Source organism: Gopherus evgoodei, chromosome 2 (assembly GCF_007399415.2).
Source record: "Gopherus evgoodei ecotype Sinaloan lineage chromosome 2, rGopEvg1_v1.p, whole genome shotgun sequence".
NCBI classification, from domain to species: domain Eukaryota; kingdom Metazoa; phylum Chordata; order Testudines; family Testudinidae; genus Gopherus; species Gopherus evgoodei.
Window position 1 is genome coordinate 216,004,280 of NC_044323.1, and position 19,308 is coordinate 216,023,587.

A 19,308-nucleotide genomic window follows, 5' to 3' on the forward strand; every position below is an offset into this window, starting at 1 on the left:
CCTGTTGCTGGTTGGCCAATATGTGGCCTTTTCAGCAGCAGACTGACCATTAGAGATGGCCTCCTATCTCTATACCCGTTCAATTCTTTATTATCAGCCTCACCAGAGCAGTCAAGGTGCCTGTAATGGTGTTTTTGTGATGCAAACATCTGTCCGCTAAGAACTGGAATTAGGCCACCAGTTCAATTCACAACTGCAGATGAACCATCATGAGGTGGTAACAATATTCAGCCAACTCCGATTAGAATCAGTGAGCTAGAGAGGAAAGTTTCACCCTTGTTCATTTGCAAAACCCCTCGATTCTGCCAAACATGGATAAAGCAGCCAAGCGATACCACTTGAAACATCTATCACCTGAATTATATACATATGCTCTTTTATCTGGAGGAAAATACCAGTCATAACAGGTTGCAGCTGTATTACCTGATTTTAATGTAGCTGCAGGAGCTGGCAACTTGTCTCCAGATGTCCACCCCACTGTTTGGTAGTGATTGATCTGCCTTACCACAGTTATATACATATCCATGTCTCAGTCACCCTTCCTGCTTTTAAAATGTTATACAAATTAGGAAGACACCCTTAGTATTTTGTGAGCTGTACTCACTACATATACTGCTCAGAAGTTTGTTATCCAGTTCTAAGATGTTAGATCAATCCAGAGGATGCCTACATTGTATACTCTGGAGCATTACCAGCCAGGGTAATTGAAAATCAGATTTATGTTTTTCCATTCTTAATATGCATTTCCTAAACATTTGAGCTATCAAGTATAACTCAGCTTCTTCCCACTCTTGGAACTTAAGACATTTTTCTGCAGACATGAAAAGAGCCTTAATTTCTTCATCATATACAACAGGGGACGGCAATCTTTCAGAACTGGTGTGCCGAGTCTTCATTTATTCACTCTAATTTAATGTTTTGCGTGCCAGTAATACATTTGAAAGTTTTAGAAGGTCTCTTTCTATAGGTTTATAATATATAACTAAACTATTGTTGTATGTAAAGCAAATAAGGTTTTAAAAATGTTTAAGAAGTTTCATTTAAATTTAAATTAAAATGCAGAGCCTCCCGGACCGGTGGCCAGGACCTGGGCAGTGTGAGTGCCACTGAAAATCAGCTCGCGTGCTGCCTTCCGCACGCATGCCATAGGTTGCCTACCCCTGATATACAATTTTGCATGATAGTGTAATGGAACAATAGTGTGTCTGCTGCACCACATTATGACCTGGTATTCTCTATATAAAAAATTGGCAGAAAAAAGTCTGAGTGTGGCTTTACACATCATAAAGGAGCAGCGGAGAGTAAAAACAATATTGTTGTTGATTTATCATTATTTATATGTATTACCATACCACCTAGAAAGCCTAGTCACAGAGCAGGTTCCCATTGTGCCAGGCGCTGTAGAAACATTGAAGACAGTCCCTCATCTAAAGAGATTACAATCTAAGCAGTTTTGCTTCACAGTTAACCTTAATCCATGTTTGAGCTTTTTACTAAGCAGGTGGTCGGAATTTTCTGCCTTTGCAGGTTCTGGTAGAAACTGCTTTACTGTGATTCAAGAATACAATTGTTAGTTGCTTTGGAATTCAACTGTATTTTGGAGTAAAAACTGAGATTAGATTTTGATGATCTTCCATTATGATTCTTGCTTATGTGGACAAGGTTAATTCTGATCACCAAATTTGTGGTCAGGAAGAAATTATCCCAGGAATATTCAATTTTTCTGCTTCCCTCTGGGACATTAGGCAGGGAATCCTTATTCGTACCAGATAGGCCTATCTCAAAAGATCAGCTTTGTATGATTGCAGAGAGGAGGTATGGTGGTCCTCAGGCTTTCAGATAGTTTTCTTCTATGTTTCTCTGTAACACACAAGATCAAACAATTGGGAAAGTGGCCAAGAATAAAAAAACGGAACTCCTAATGACAGCAGTGAAAGGAACAAGAGATTAATGAAAAAGGGTCACTGCTGGCTTATGCCTTTACAGTTCCCCTTTAATGAGGTACAATGTTGGGTAACTGGTGTCATGTGTCATGTCATAATGCATCATATTCATGTTGGGTTCTGTCATGTCACAGAGTATAACAGGAGATGACAGATACAATGAGACTGTCAGATGAGGAATTTTCTTTTTTACTTGTTATTTACAAGGTTTAAAATTTACTAAACATGTTACAGAGCTGAACAAGAGGGAAAAAAGAGTCGCCACAAGACAAAGCAAGAGAGAGCAAAAGGCCAAATCCTGCAAGTCTTACTCAAATCTCAAGCAGGCTAAACTCCCATTGGCTGCATAAAAACAATAGGATTTAAGCCATTAACACAACTAGAGATGGGACCAAGCTGCAGAGTCTGGATTTTGATCCCACAGCATTTGGGGTTGTTTAGATCGTGTTTTGTTTCAGCCTATTTTAGAGACGGCCATAGGAATTTGGATTCAGATGTACATTTGGATTCCAAACTCCCTGAAAGTTCAAGTGTTTTGATTCAGACCTATCTCTAATTAATATATACAAAAAGCTAAATCCTCACCTTTGTCAGGTCAGAGCTTGGTACAGCAGAGGTGGTGGTGGAGTCCCAGGCCTGGGGCTGGCTGGAGGTTGAACAAGTGCACCTTAGATTAGCTGAGGAGTGCCCCACCCCCCCGTCACCTTGAAACAACCTCTCCTGTCCCTGAAGTCAAGGACCCCAGGATACTCTGGAGGAATCTGCTGCTGCCCGTTTAGGGTAGCTTTAAGGTGCCTTTGCAGTGCTTCAGCAATGGACCAAGATCTGTCCTAAGACTCCGTTTCTCAGAACACACAGTCGCATAGAAATAGTCACAGCTTCAACAAGCCCAGCCAACACAAAGTACTCAGCCTCAGCAAAATCAGAAATGCACGTCAGTGTCCGACACCCATCAGCATTCTCATGCTTTAGCTGGGTTAAGGATCACATACTCAGATAGAAATATTCTCCCTTCAGAATGAGAAATCTCTGGTGCCTCTGTGGCAAAGCCCTAGCTAAATCTGGAATCCTGTATTTTCCATACTAGGAAAAAAACCTTCTTAGTCAAGCAGCTAGCAGAACTCTATTGTTATTCTAAACAAAAGAGAAGGTAGTGACTAAGGGCTTTGTCTACTTGGCATGGCAAAGTGCATTAGAGGGGAATGATTCATAGAGCACTCTAACATTTTGTGCTCAGATTGCTCCCTGTAGACCCTGTTGGCACGCTCTAAAAGGTACAAAGAGGACCAGCAGGGTCTACACAGGACAGTTGGAGTGCAACATGTTACAGTGCTCTTCAGCTTATATCCCTCTAATGTGCTTTGCTGCGCCATGTAGACAAGCCCAAAGAGCTAGATAGTGACTTTAGGCACAGCCTTGAGCAGAGGGTGGTATGTGAATTGCATCACAACATGAATAGCCTCAGCAGACATTGTGACTCAAAGACAACCTGATTCACAATTCAGTGCCTACTACTCTGTCTTTGCTCATAGGTGCGCAGGGTGTATTTACTGCTAGTGTAGATACATGGAGGGTGACCTATACCAGGAATAATTTGTTAGCGCCTACTCTTCTGAAAATTCTCCATTACTTCCACAAAAGTTGTAAGAGTTAAGGGGATCCACGACAGGCTTCAGCATACAGCATTTGCCTCCAAACTTAAGGTACCCAAACCATACCACCAGATTTTTAGACAGGAATGATGTATCATAGTGACAACCTACAATGAGGTCAACTACAGTACCAAGAATCATGTCAACTAAACAAAGCTTCTACTATTGAATCAGCTTTCACTGTTCCTTCTTTCTGGCCAGATGCAATTGGACAACCAATTCAGAATAAAAGCCATTTACTTCCACCAGTAGTTCATCTAGTTCATATCCTTTCTCACCCCCTCTCTTTCCTCAGTTGGTGCAAGGTTTTGTACACAGTCACATTAAAGTTTTGTTAATCATCAAATTTAAATGCATCAAAAACAATGAAATCCCGATCTATGTATTTATCTGTCCAGACCTTATTCCTGGATTGTGCCTAGGGAGAAATATTTCATTTTCCTATATGCTTTAAAAAAGTCAGAGACAATATCTTTCACCTCATTGTTTATAACTGATGTGCACATTTAATCAAGCAACCTTTGGACCAGATGTTTGTCTGGGGTAAATCAGAATAGTTACAAAGGATTCAATGGGGTTATGGTGATTTATACCAAGGCATCCAGTCCTTTGTCCTGTTCCTCTCACACAAACATTAACATTATAAAATTTTGAGATACCTGAAAACATTAAAAAGAATTGCATTGTAACAATTAATCTGATGTGTTGGAATATATAATGGGATCCCCCATATACGTCTTCCCCTTATCCATCGTTTTGTGTATCCATTGCTTATCAATAGTGGAATGTGTTCCAATTCACATCAGTCTCAACCCACATATTCCTCATTTGCAATTTACTTGCTTCACCTTTTGTGTCTTAGCAACCATTGGCAGTGCCCCCCCCAGCACCTCCTGTTTGCCAGCAGCCACATGGGTTGCCGATCAACTCCTTCTCTTCCCTCCCAGCACCTCCTGCATGCCATTGAAAAGCTGGGGTGGGGCATGTTTGGAGAAGGGGGCGGAACTGGGCGGGAAGAGGCGGGTGGACCATTATTTCTTATGCAGAAACATTCCCCAGTATCCGTCATTTCGGTATCCATTTTCCTTTTCAAAAACACAACCCTGATGTATACCAGGGACCCCCTGTACACATCTTGTTATAGCCAGGGTTGTTGAAGCCACGTTGGTCCTGGGACAGTAGAGAGACAAGGTAGGTAAGATAATATCTTTATTGGGCTGTCTGATAGAGACAAGCTATCGAGTTTACACAGAGCTCTTCTTCAGGTCTGGCTGTAAACAGGATTACCAGACCTGACAGACAATGCAATTGTGGTTTTGTTGAAGGAAGGTTTTACTACAGCATTGTGTATCTCCATGTTAGTGAACACAATGGAATTCATTTTAATCATTCAAGTTTTCATAGCTTGCATTATGCCAGATGCGAATCTGACCATTTGTGGCAAATATTTTGTCTAGACAAAAAACAAACAAACAAACAAAAACAGATTTGACATTAGCACCAGCTTTTCCTCCTGGTACCTGGCAGAGGGCAATCAAAGCAGCTTTCCACTCCTCTGTTCATTTGCTGAGCTTCATTTTAGAACTGTACTGAAGCTGCCCCTTTCTTCACTTGTGTCATGCTTTGAGTAATACAGCCTATCAGCAAGTCCTCCTCCTTGGTTATTGGCAGCTCACTTTCCTGGAATATTGCTGTAATATATCTTCAGAGCAGAACTTCACTCTAAGGCTGTTTTAGTGTAATACACTCTTCCTGCTTTCTAAGATGTTATTATAAGAGAGAAAAAAGGAAAGACATTACATGACTGAAGCAAATTCTTTCCCAGAAATAACAGTCAAATATGCTAACTGATTTAGTTTATCATATGAAAATTATGTTGGCATCAGCAGAATACATCTTGCCATTAAATATACATTCTCTCTCTCTACGATACTGTAAAATCTTAAATGTCCACCTTTAAGAATGCAGTTTCGGTGGGGAGAAAGAGATAAGTAGTACAGTAGCTATGTTGCAGAAATAAATCAAGCTTGTCTCCTCTGGAAAAACACACCACTAAAATGTACTAATACCACGTGACCCTGCCAGGAGATTTCCCTCTTAAATAAACCCATACTGCAGAGTATAGCAAGAAAGTCTCCTCCCTGTCTGGATAGGCTAATTGAGAGTCAAGAATGATTTGAGCTGGTAGGAAAAGTGTGCTGTCATGTCATTATTATCTGCACAGAAGCAAACTTGCTGGAGTCTGTATTGCCCTAATAATACAACAGTGTGGTTTTGCCCAGACTGAATCCTAAGAAAATGTACAAAAATATTTTTGTAAGTTTCTCAACTGTTACGTTTTTCTTAAGAGAATATATATTTAAGTGTGGATGACTTATTTTCGATTAAAGGATACAACAAAAAACAAAAATAAAGTCTTCAGGACATAGAACACAGTGTGCTGAGGGCAGGTCTTTGCTACTAACCGGATCGGCAGGTAGGGATCAATCTATCAGGGATCTAGACATGGATAAATCAATCCCCGAAGGCACTCCCCATTGACTCCGGAACTCTAGCTTGTAAGAGGTGGAAGTGGAGTCAAAGGGGGAGCTGCAGCGGTTGACTCACTGCCGTCTTCATGGCCAGGTAAGTCTACCTAAGATATGCCAACTTCATTTAAGTGACTAGCTACATGAAGTCGGCATATTTTAGGTCGACCCCCTGCCCAGAGTAGACCAGGGCTCAGTCTGGGTTTGTTTATGCAGTGAAGTTGCACCAGTTTACCATTCAGTCATTCAACTGATACAGCTGTGTGTGTAGCCAGGCATTTTGAATTAGATCACAGGGAGTGCCCTTCCGGACAGGAAAGAGTGCCCAATTTACCTTTCAGGGTGCTTTACAGTACAAAGAAAACAGACGCACCTTTACAACCCTACATACACCATACCGTCTATGGAAAAATTCGATACACAGCAGTACTGTAAAAAGCAGCGTATGCTCACATTTTTGTTGAAGAAACAATAAAAACAGGACATTAAGTTTGATTTTCTCTAACTATTTGGATATTTGGCAAGGAACTAGACACTACACTGTCCAGGCCTTTTGCATGAAATTTTTAACATCAACTTTTACTTATTTCCCTTGACTTCAAATATTTTAATGGAAATATAGGGGAGTTGTTAAGGTGTGTCTAAACTGCAGAATTCTTTCAGCAGTGTGTAGTGTACATAAATGTATAACTCCCCTACCATGGTTATAAATAGCAGTGGAGACAGTGAGGTCTGGATCAAGCCGTGAAGACATGCCTGAAGGGTATGGGTACATACCCAGAGTGCATAACCCACCCATTCTCTACTGGCCCAAGCTGGGTAGTGGCCCGCTACCTCCACAGGAAAAGACTCCGGTAGTGGGGGTATGGCTGAAGTAGCTCTCTGCTGCTGGAGCCCTTCTCCTCCACAGGGAAAGGCTTGGGCAGAGGGGCAGCAGGGAAAGGCTATCAACTCCCTGCATCTTCTCCGCTGCCTGGAAAGACTCTGGCAGCAGGAAGCAGTGGGAAAAAGGCTCACTGGCTCCCCCCGTTCCCACCAGAGCTCTTCCTCCCCACAGGGAAAGGCTCTGGCAGTAGGGAACAGCTTGAGCTATGGCCCCTGCCTCCCCTCCCCTGGCCAGAGCCTTTCAATGACACATGTACAACACACTGCAGTGGGGATCCAGTACACTAAAGGTCGTCAAAAGTGATGGGTAATGGCCAAATCATGGTCCCGATTGACTTCATGGGAGTTTTGCCTGTGACTTCTCTCAAACCGTGATTAGGTTTTAAGTAAAGTTCTAAGTAAAGATGGTTTATCCTGGCATCTCAGAGTCTGGTGCTGCCACCATTAAAGTCAGTGTTAAAACAATCACTCAGAGGCCCTGTCTAAGTGAGTAACCTTTCTGCTAAACAGGCTTTCTTAGCTTTATTTAGACTCCTTTATGCTCAATCTGACTCCCGTAGAGCTTCTTAGACCCACCCCCCGCAGATATCTAAGGAAATCCACGTTGGAGAAATTTGCACTTCAGGAAGCTGGAGGGTGGGGTAGGAAGGTTTAAGTTAAAGTAGCATGGGGGCTTCTGGAACATGCACCTTCTTCCCATTCTTCGGTGTGTAAATTACATCAACTTACACTTAGGCCATGTCTACACATACAGCGCTGCACCTATACAGATACAGCTGCACCAGTGTAGTGCATCTGGTGAAGATGCTCTATGCTGACAGGCAAGACCCCCTACCCCCATTGACATTAAAAGAACACCTCTGTGAGCAGCAGAAGCTATGTTGGCAGGAGAAGTCCTCCCGCTGACACAGTGCTGTGCACACGAGATCTTAAGTTGGTGTCACTTATGGCACTCAGGGGGGTGGTTTATTCATAAGTTTTGCTGACATAGGCTGTAGTGTAGACATAGCCTTAGATTTCATTAGAGTGGGGGTAAATAGTTGTAATGGTGACTAAGTAAGTATAAGGAGATCTAAGTTACTCAGCATCTGCGAGGCTAATGGAGTCTAGTGAGCGTCTAAATTGACATAACACACTGGGGTGTCTGGAAGTGTAAGTCACCATCTGAGACTCTTTCTAAACTTTCTTAAACTCACCTCTGAATTTGAGCTTCTCTGTGTAAGTCTGTTTCACATTTCAAAGGTAGCAAGTTCAAATCCTGCTAGGATTACACTTTTACTTACATGCTTACTAACATTTCCCCGATTAAAGTAACCATATAGATCAGTGGTCCCCAACCTTTTTGTGGCCAGTAACACACTCATGTTTTCAGAAGAGTGTGGCGGGCGCCAACAATTTTTCAAGGCTTATTTTGTATTTGTACATTAAAAAATCTGAAAAACATCATATTTAATATAACATGAATCCAGAGAGAAGAGAGAAGCTGGAGAGATGCTGCGAGGACAGAGAACACCAGCTACTGTAGCCTGCAGCCCCAGAGTTCTCTGTCCCCGGCAGGTGCGGGGCTGTGGCTTCTCTCTGGCTTATGCCCCGGCCCCGCACCTGCCAGGGACTGGGAACACCGGCGCCCACAGCCTGCAGCCCCGGAGTTCTCTGTCCCCAGCAGGCGCGGGACCGCGACTTGTCTCCCCTCCTGGGCACTAGGCGGGTCCCGTGCCTGCTGGGAACAGAAAACACCATGCTTGCAGCCTGAGTTCTGTCCCCATCAGGTGCCAGGCCATGGCTTCTCTCCCCTGCTGGGCACTAGGCGGCTGCACATATATGCCCCTGCAGGTGCCATGGTGCCCACGGGCACCACATTGGGGACCACTGATAGATTAATTATTTTCCTTTTTCTAAAGCAAAGTTTCAGATCCAAAATATTTCATGTTAAAAACCCCTACAAAATTAAAAAACCCAAACTCTTCATCCATGGAAAGATGTATAAAAATATCTATGTTCAAATTTAACAAGAGACAATTTGGGATAACTTGTCCCTCCTTCTCAGGCACATAAACCCAAACATGGAGCTCTGACTTGAGGAGAAGCACTGGTTGTATTTTGTTAACTTGACCTTTTAAACTGCCAACTCTTTTTATAGCTAAAACATCTTCATGTGGTTGAACTATTCTAAGGTGAAATATTTTGGATCAGGTCCTACAGAGAAGGCTAGGGAAAGTAAACACCTGAAGCACATTCCCATTTAAATGCAAGGAAATGCCCAATAATGATTTTAGAATGGGATGGTCTCCCCACTCGTTTCAATTAACTATAATTTCCCATATTACCTAGCAAGGAAATCTGCCTTCTAGATACAATGAAACTGCTTATTCCATCACACTAAACTTTCCCCCAGTTGCACTGGTAAAGCAAAGAAACATCCTTTCCTCCCCATGGCATTATTTTCCATAGTTTTTTTCCCCCTCTGGGATCAGAGAGGTCAAAAGTGGCTCCAAATGTACCGAAAACTCTATTAGTTTATTTTCTTTAAGGTGGAAAGCAGTCAGTGATGCCAGGAAATGAGCCCATTAGTGATTTTTCCCATAGTCCTCTAGAGACATATGCCTAAATTATATTATATATACCAATTGCTGAGTTTTCTTGTAAAAACAATATAAACTGTAGAGTATAAACAATATACTGAGTAACTAAGAATGTGCAGTGGTTATTTATTTAGGGATCCTGATCCAGCACCCACTAAAATCAATGGGAACCTCTCTGTTGACTTCAATGGACCATGGATCAGGTCTTTGAATAGGTCCTGACACTGGAGGTGAATAAAACATTAATCATTATTAGTAATAAAGAAATATTTGCCTTTGGGGGTCATATCCTGAACTCCTCAATCAAACTTCATAATCTCACTACCCACAAGCACCTGATCTTGGAAGGGGATTCACACTGAGTCCCTCTTTCTCTCTCTCTGCATAGGCACCTTCAAAGGCTACTGGTTCTTGAGAGAGACTGGTTGAGATCAAATTTCCAGCAGAGAAGGAAAAGAGCTAGTTTTCTTGAGCTCCACAGCCACTTCTGGTCTACTGTAGAACTTCAGTCCTCTTGGTGCTTTTCTAGGCCGAAGTACCTAACTAGTTAGAGAGGTACTAATATGGCCATCATGAACACAGTATCCAAGCACCACAAATATTAATATATTCATCCTCACAACCTCTCAGTGTTATCTTCATTTTAGACATGGGGAATTGAGGCACTTGTCCACAGGAAGTCTGTGGCTAAGATGGTAATGAAAACCAGGTTTCTTGAGCCAGCCCTGTCCACTAGTCCATCCTTCATTATTTTAGCAAGCACTCCCTATGATTCTCCAGATTTGGCCTCAACTTACTATTCTGTTCCATATAGCTTTCTAGTTATGAAGTGTGTGTTTGATGAAATGGGTAAGATGTTTCTACAGGCCTTTTTTTTAAGCGGTATTGCTATGGATAATACTTTTATTACCAGAGGCTGTGGAGCTACTAACCTACAAACATCTGCAATTATACTGCCCTCCATTGGTGAAAACAATATGATCACATAGAAGAGAGGTCATGGGCTTAATTCTCCTCTGTCCTGCACCATGTGTAGTCAATTACACAAGGACAAAGTGGCAGTAGAATGCTACCACTCTGATTTGGTTGCATTTTACACCCACTTTGCACTGGAGTAAACGAGGTGCCGGGCAATGGAGAATCAGGCCCCCAGTATGTGAACCAACCACTACAGGTTTCCTTTTTAGCAGCTATTCTTTTCATTAGTGGTTGTTGTTGGCTGTTGTGGGGGGGTTGTTGTTTGGCTTAGGTTAGTATTTTTAATTGGAAAACAAAATAGAGTTTGGTTAAGAATTTGTTTAGAACTAGGAATCAGAAAATAATTTATTTAAAATATATTCCAACTACTAAACAGCTGGAGAAATAAAAGCTGACCGTGAGCCACAACCTGTTCTTTTTAGTCACCCAAGTAATGTCACTGACTGCCCTGGAACTATTTGCATGGCTGAGGAAAGGAGGCTGTCTGTGTCTCAAACAATTTTCTGACATATTTTACGAATGGATTTTTTTTTTAAGTATGTGTGTTTTGTGAGTTGCAACTGTTGTTACAAATTGACCACCCTGGCAAGAATCTTCTCCAGCCCCTTATAATAGCCTTTGCTGTAGCTCTCTGCCTCACTGACTCTCCACTTCTTTTCAAATCTCATCAGAAAAATATATTTCTCTCTCTCTTTGCTGTTATTTAATGCTATAACTGTTGCATTCTGTTGTATGTTGCAAATCATATAGTATAAAGTCTTCTCTAAGTTATTGTCATCCTGAGGGAGGTCTGTTTTTTCCAGGAATAAATGTCAATATTTTTGTTCTTTTCATCTAAAAAGTCAGCATGGTCCAGTGGGTAAGATCTAGGAGAGGAAAGACATCTGAATTTCATCATGAGTTCTGCCACTGACTCACTGAGACACCTTGGGCAAGTCAGTTAAACATTCTGAACCTCCATTTTCACCATAAGAATGGCCACACTGGGTCAGACCAAAAGTCCATCTAGCCCAGTATCTGTCTACCGACAGTGGCCAATGCCAGGTGCCCCAGAGGGAGTGAAACTAACAGGCAATGATCAAGTGATCTCTCTCCTGCCATCCATCTCCATCCTCTGACAAACAGAGGCTAGGGACACCATTCCTTACCCATCCTGGCTAATAGCCATTTATGGACTTCACCACCATGAATTTATTCAGTTCTTTTTTAAACGCTGTTATAGTCCTAGCCTTCAGCACCTCTTCAGGTAAGGAGTTCCACAAGTTGACTGTGTGCTGTGTGAAGAAGAACTTCCTTTTATTTGTTTTAAACCTGCCGCCTATTAATTTCATTTGGTGACCCCTAGTTCTTGTATTATGAGAATAAGTAAATAACTTTTCCTTATCCACTTTCTCCACATCACATGAGTAACATGGGGATAATAAAACTTACCTACCTTTATAAAGGACTGTAAGGTATACAGATATAAAAATGTTATATAAGAGCTTTCAAATTCCAACTCATTTTTAAAAAGAACAAATCTGATTTCAGGAATAAGCAGCTTGGTTTAGGAAGCTTTTAAAAGTAAATTTTAAAAAAATAAATTTTGGATTATAGCCTAAATCCATTGAAGTCAAGCAAAAAATTCCTATTGACTTCAGTGGGCTTTGATTCGGGCCCTCAGTGCTGACAACACTAGCCAGCTCTATCTTTAGTCAGGTACGCCCTATGCAAACTTACCTCACGCGCATAGTTTCAGTCACACCACCTCAGAACTGTTAATATTTCAATCTGTTGCCTCCTGCCAGTCTCTGTGTAAAAGAATAAATGGACACAAATCAGACATCAAGAATTATAACATTCAAAAACCAGTTGGAGAACATTTCAGTCTCTCTGGTCACTAAGTCAGCAGCAGGGGTGGCTCCAGGAGTGGCTCTAGACATTTCACTGCCCCAAGCATGGCAGCATGCCGCGGGGGGCGCTCTGCCGGTTGCCGGTCCCGCGGCTCCAGTGGACTTCCCACAGGCGTGCCTGCGGAGGGTCCGCTGGTCCCGCAGCTTTGGTGGATCTCCTGCAGGCGTGCCTGTGGATGGTCTGCTGGTCCCGCGGCTCCACCAAAGCCGTGGGACCAGCGGACCCTCCGCAGGCACGCCACCGAAGGCGGCCTGCCTGCCGCCCTCCAGGCAACCGGCAGAGCGCCCCCCACGGCATGCCGCCCCAAGTACGCGCTTGGCGTGCTGGGGCCTGGAACCGCCCCGGGTGGCCCTCTTGCTACAAGGTAGTATATTCCCCTCCCCCGGGGAGATGATATGGGACAGGAGCTGGCTTTGTCCAGCCCCTCCCTCTTGAGCTTTGTCCTTGAGCCCCGGGGCTACAGGAACTGGCTACAACCATCCCTGCCCCCAAAGCTGCATTTTTTACTGCTACAGAGGAATCTAAGAGACATGCTCCTATTCTCCCAGCAGTCCAAGTGACTTCACCCTCCCCCATTCCCCCAGGGGCTTTTAGCACAAGATTCCTTCTCACTGTTAACCAACTCTGGGACAGATTCAGCCACATTAAAGAAATCATTTCCCAGTAGATGCAGCAAAGAGTCCTGTGGCACCTTATAGACTAACAGACGTATTGGAGCATGAGCTTTCGTGGGTGATGTACATGCATCCGACGAAGTGAGTATTCACCCACGAAAGCTCATGCTCCAATACATCTGTTAGTCTATAAGGTGCCTCAGGACTCTTTGCTCATTTTACAGATCCAGACTAACACGGCTACCCCTCTGATACATTTCCCAGTAGAAACGGTGCAAAATTGTGTGCCACTGTAGCAACAGTCAGCTCAGCCTGCAAATGATTAGTTTGCATGTGTACTTTAGCTAAAAGGTGCAAGGACTTTGTAACCCCTATCAGCTCTAATTCTGCCATTTTACCTGGCAACAAATCCTTCTCCTGGATTAGGTCCCTCCTGACCACAGAAATGTCAGCCCCCATATCGATTAGTCCAAGAAGCACTTTCCCATTCAATTTAACAGCATGCATATGCTCACTGCTTGGTCGTGTAGAAGCAAGCTTTACAAGTCCTGTGTGGAAAGAGGCAGCAGCCAGACTCTGAGAAGCAGCAGCTTCCTGTGTTACTTGGCTGCCTGCTTCCACTCAGCAAGGGACACTTATTCCTCAGGTGCTCAGTGGACATACAGTGATAGCACCTCTTGGGTTCCTCTGCCTGTACAGGAAATTTGGGATGAGTAACAGGGGAATGGGGAGGTGAATGCCCAGCTTCCTTTTTCCCAGGGGCAAAACGCTGCTTTCCCCCAACCTTGTACCCCTTGCCAAAAGCAGAGGGAGGGTCCTTTAGCAGTTCCCAGAACCCAACATGAGCACTCTCCTGCAGCCATCTGGCCTGACCCTGTCACAGTTGTACTTTTTGTGCTATTTTATTTCTGTGTAGGTTGCAGAACAAAATGGTGACTAAAAGGAAACAGTGATTATCTTATAGCATTCAAACATCTTTGTTCCCAGTTAAAGATGGTCCTGGTGCTAGCCCGGGACTTTGGAGACCTGGTACTGGCACAAATTTCCTCAGTGAGCTTGAGCAAGTCATTTAGTTTCTCTGTGTCCGAGTTTGCCATCTAAAATGGCAACACCACTACAACTTCCCTACCTCACAGGGTTTTGTGAGGACACATGCATTAAAAGGATTGTCAGGCACTGAGATACTGTGGTAATGGGGTAGCACATAAGTACCTCAGACAGACAGGTGATTCAGAATAGCATTCAAACAAACCTTTAGAAGTTCCCTTTGAGGCTGAAGTTTGAAGATTTTTCAGTCCAAATTGTGCCTTTTAAATAATGTTTTAAGTGGCTAGAAGATGAGTTTTACATTCTAAGGGCTTATCTACACAGTGGGGTAATGTGCCCGAAGGGGAAAGAAGGTGGATATCTAAAGCACTCCAACATATTGCACATTAATTGGTCCTCTGAGACCCTGCTGGTGTGCACTAAAGCTCCCTAGTGAGCTTTAATTTAGTGAGGTTTCCAAGAGCTTTTCAAAGTGCACTAAAGTGTTGACATTAAACGGTCCATGTAGACTCTGCTGGTGTGCACTAAAGATTCCCTAGTGCCAGCAGGGCCTATGTGGACCATTTAACGTGCTTTAGAAAGTGCATCCCGCTAGTGTACATTGCCACACAGTGTAGACAAGCCGTAAGCCTTTATTACAGCATCCCAACTATAGCAGTGTAAGTGCTTGAACCAATGTGCACTGAAGCGGATGCCCATTCATTTCAGATGGTTTTGGATTAGGCCCTAAAATAATAATAAACAAACTTCAATCAACTGTACTTGCAGCCCTGATATTGCTACAGATACGATGGATAAAGTTGTTGAGTTCAAATGTTCCAGGGCAAATTGCAGAGGCTGTACCAACAACTGAGAGCACAGCCCTGAGTCCCAATCTGATACTCAAAATTCTAATAGTTTATATTTGTTAATTCAGTCTCTACAACTCTTCTGCACTTAGTGGAAGGAAAGTTCTCTGTAAAATCTTGCCTTGCATGCTCTAGCAATAACCTTTGTTTCCTCTTTATACTGCTACTAGCAAAATTTGCGAAGGCTATAGACTATTCCCTGCACATGTAGTCAATTTCCTGTGACCAGCTCAAACTGACTTTCATGTGACCATGTCTAAGCTGCAGAATGTGTCTAAATTGGTCTAACCTTCCATGTACATCATTTCTAGTAGTTTCAAGCCACCCCATCTGGAGAAGTGCTTGAAGGAAGCTCCACTTTTTAGAAACTAGCAGACAGTATGGGTGGCCTGGAATTCTCAAAGCTGGGGGGAAGAGGAGGAGGGGAGAAGAGAGAGACAAAAAAAAAGAGCAGATCAACATCAGAGAAGCTGCACCACTGAACATTAGGGAACAGCCTGGAAATGCAGCTATCATTATGCTAATGGCAATGTCTGCTTTAACATCTTAACTGAGGTAGTACAAAATTTAACTACCATCCACAAGGGGATCCCCCACTTTCTATTCATGACTCAGACTGTGCACAGGGAAACACAGTGCATTTAAAAAAGAATACTAAATCTCTTTACACTGTTTCTGACACCGGATTTCTTTAATTAAAGCACTAGTAGCTGAGGATGACCAGGGACTCAAAAAAGGTATTCAAGTTTCTGCTGAGAGGTGCTGCAAACACACTCCATTAAATGAGCTCTCTCCCCTCCTACTGGACAGAGCAGAGAACTGTTGTTTATCATGACAAGAAGAATCCCTTTCTTGCTTGCTTTTCTGTAATTTATAATATCCTGAACCACTTAGATTCAATAGCTCAGAGTATTTTTGGTTAATATTCAGAAGAAGCAAAAAGGCAGGAAGCTTTCATGACCGGGATTAAAACACAAGCTAACCTGCTTTAAGAAAGCCGCTTTTAAAATGAACTTCTCTATCTTCTTGTGTCTATATGTGGAACCCACCATAATAGTATCTGAGTGCCAGGTGATGAATACAGCGTAAAATCCTTACCATCTAAAACACATGCTTGTGTAAGGCAACAAAGCAATAGCTCTACCTAATAGCTAAAATAGTAGCATTTCTCCATATAGTTTATTTGGGGGAAAAAGTAGAGAAAACAAGCAAGCCATCTGTTTGCGTATATAAGTGTTAGGAAAAATGGCATCAGCTGTGCAAAGCCTTTAAACTGTAAAGATGTGTGGGGTTAATAGGGTAGGAATGGAAATGAGACGGCTAGAGAGGGATATGCTGTTTGCAACAGCTTCTTGAAAAATAAAGTTCATTACAAAACTAACACTGCATTTCATCAGCTTGTACATCGTTTGCCTGCTAAGAAAAGAACTTGCAAGACTATGTATAACAGTGCTATCTGGTGACTCGCATCATAGCAATGGGATGCCCTCATAAATTCAAAATATTTAGGGTCAAATTTACAGTGAGCCTCTTAAACTTGCAAATTTTGAAGATTTATTTAATCAGCTTTGCAAGTGCAAACCTCTATTTGCACAAACATAGGTAATTGTATGCGCAAATCATCATGTGTGTGTAATTTATTCTTCAAAGGCAAATATCTAATTTGTATACACAACTGCCAGGTTTGCACACTGAATTAAGTTTTCTGGGTCCAAGGAAGGGGGAATGTTTTCTAATGCGGGTACAACAGATGCACTGAAGACAATGCAGATGCAAAAGAGACTGTAAATAAACATGGTTGTGCAAGCACAACTAATACATGCACATTTTTGCAGTTGTTCCCATTTTACCTTCCTGGCTCATGATTTTGGAGAAATATTACTTGCTTATTATAATCTGCAAGCAATTCTTGATGACTGGGATTTCAGGTTGAAATCCATTAGACATCACTTCAGCCTCTAGAAGCTACTGTTGATAACCTGGGCTGACTATAGGTACTGGGTTGCAGTTCATTCTGGAGACAGCTGCAGCTCTTGATGCCTACCAGTTTAGTTGGCTTCCCTACTGCTTGTTTGCTGTGCAGAATAGGAGGTTAGCAGTGGTACCTCCTACCCATTTTCCTTGAATACCCATATGATGCTATGGTGGGGAGGAGCAAAGGTGAGCATGGGGGTGAGGAAGGAAGAAGGGACCATGTATCCAACCCTCTGCTGCTACTCACATCTTTGTGTCCAAATTTACTCTTTCTCCCTCCTCCACTACTGGTGTCAAGATGGTGGAGTGGGAGAGGGAGTTGGGCAGGGGCAGTGTTCAGGAGAGGTTGCTGGGGCACAGCAAGAGGTGATGGGAAAGCAACCTTCTCATCAGTCAAAGAAAAGGGAGGTGCAACCTGTATGCATATTTTTGTATATTTCTGATTATATTTCCTGAAAAAGCTCACACACAGTAAAGTTTTGATGGGGTCCGACTCAAGATTTTGGAATACTGATAGAATATTCATGGTTTGAAATACTGATAGTTCAGTTCCATCATGGTCAGCCTGCTAGATCCCTATTCCACATCCAAATTCTCAGGAGTATCTTAAAGGTCACACTTTTTAAAATTGATATTAGGATCTTCAGCCTAGTCTTGTTTCAGCACCATGTAGGGTGGGAATTGGGAAAGTTTTGCACAAATGTTTGGAAGTAAACAGATGACATGAAAGATGGAAACATAAGAAATTAGATGTTTAATTGCTCATGGGAAAAAAAAATCAAATCTGTAGTGTGCATAATCCCTGAATGTTGCTGTGTCTCTTGTCACAGAATAAAACTACTCAAGGCATTAAGACTATCTTTGGGTACTCTCTCAGAATGCTTCACAATTAACTAATTCCACCAAATAGTAATACCCCACCTCAGAGCCCCTCAGTAGTGACTGAAGCAAAGCAAACTTGACAAGTCATATTATGGTGGCTGCTGGTAATTTCAGGTTGCAGACAAATCTTTCTTTCTCTCTCTCTTCACTGCTTAGATGACATTTTACATAAGTACAGCAGCAAAGGGAGAAGACAATATTAAAGAATCACAAAGAGTTTCTTTCTTCTAACACTGATCAAAGAACACTGTCAGAATAAGGAAAACAGCATTACCCCTAAAGCTAATGTTTCATTTTAGAGCTTCTGCCTAGACCTATACCCAGTCCTCTTCCTCTCTGGTTTCCTGCTACAGTTTTCAGGAAACAGAAGTCATATATATCCCATGTGGAGTTCAGGTACTTAACAAAGTCCCATGTTTCTGTAACCCTGCTTTATACTGCAGTATTTGACTTATTTTTTTAGTCAAAAGGAAAGGAGAGAGAACTCTTAGTTTAAATACTTGGGGCTTGTCTCCAGTTACCAAGGGATTGAAGTGTGGTGATCAATCCATCAGGGGTCTCTCCTGTCGACTCCAGTACTCCACCAGAATGAGAAGCATAAGGTAAGTTGACAGGAGAGATTCTCATCGACTCAGTGCGGTGTAGACACCGGAAAAGGTCAATCTAAGGTATGTAGCTGGAGTTGTGTAACTGAGGTGGACTGAGCCCTGTAGTGTAGACCTGCCCCTTGGTGTCTCTGCAGACGTGCAGAGGGCAGGACAGTGGCCTAGAAACATCCAGAATGAGGGTGACTGTTAATATACAGTTTCAGAAAAGCCTACTAAAAATGCCTATGAAGGTTTAATTGTGGAGTCTTGCAGGTCCCACACATATCCACTGTTTGATATGAAGCCAATTAGCAGTTGGGTGGGTGAAAATCAGAAACATCAGTAAATTTACTGCTTGAAAGTTTTTGTTTAAAAAAGTTATTCATAGTATTTCAAATACTATTTACAATATATTATACTATTTACAATTTTTTGTGTGTGCATTAAATGTTTGTTTACTAAGAAACAACCTGGTAGTTCATTGAGAACTATTAATACCTACCTGCATATAATAGCCCCGAGGTTTAATTCTGTGTAATGCTTTCTGAGAAGTCCTGGAAAAAAAGACAGAACTCTGAAGTGTGATTCAGCAGAGTTAAGCTGAGGTGGAGGTGCAGGAAGAGGGGATTGTAATAGAGTTATGCATCCTCCTACCCCAATTACATTTCCACCTTTTAACCCAGTGGCCCGAAACTGTGGTGCATGCCCCTGAGGCAGGTGCGGAGGAAGGGGGGACGCAGTGGGGCTTGGGCCAGCCCCCACAGGTGGGGGGCAAGGAGAGAGCGCCACCCAGCCCTGCTCCAGCCCCAGCTGCAGCTCCACTCTGCCCCCTGCTCCACCTCCAGCCCAGCTCTGCCCTCATTCACTCTCTGCCCCCAGGCCAGCTCTGCCGCTA

The 19,308-nt window shown here is 42.7% G+C and overlaps 1 long non-coding RNA gene across 2 annotated transcripts in view; it reads right to left on the minus strand.

Moving 5' to 3' along the window:
• Window positions 1-3,619: 3,619 nt before the first annotated feature.
• LOC115645179 overlaps window positions 3,620-19,308 on the minus strand; it is a 29,264-nt gene continuing 13,575 nt past the window's right edge. The window contains exons 2-4 of one of the 2 annotated variants that reach the window (XR_003998675.1): window positions 18,916-18,967; window positions 12,288-12,358; window positions 3,620-5,354 (exon numbers count right to left, since the gene is read on the minus strand). This is a non-coding gene — a long non-coding RNA (uncharacterized LOC115645179). The remainder of the gene's footprint in view (window positions 5,355-12,287; window positions 12,359-18,915; window positions 18,968-19,308) is intronic. The other variant, XR_003998674.1, reaches the window with a different exon arrangement.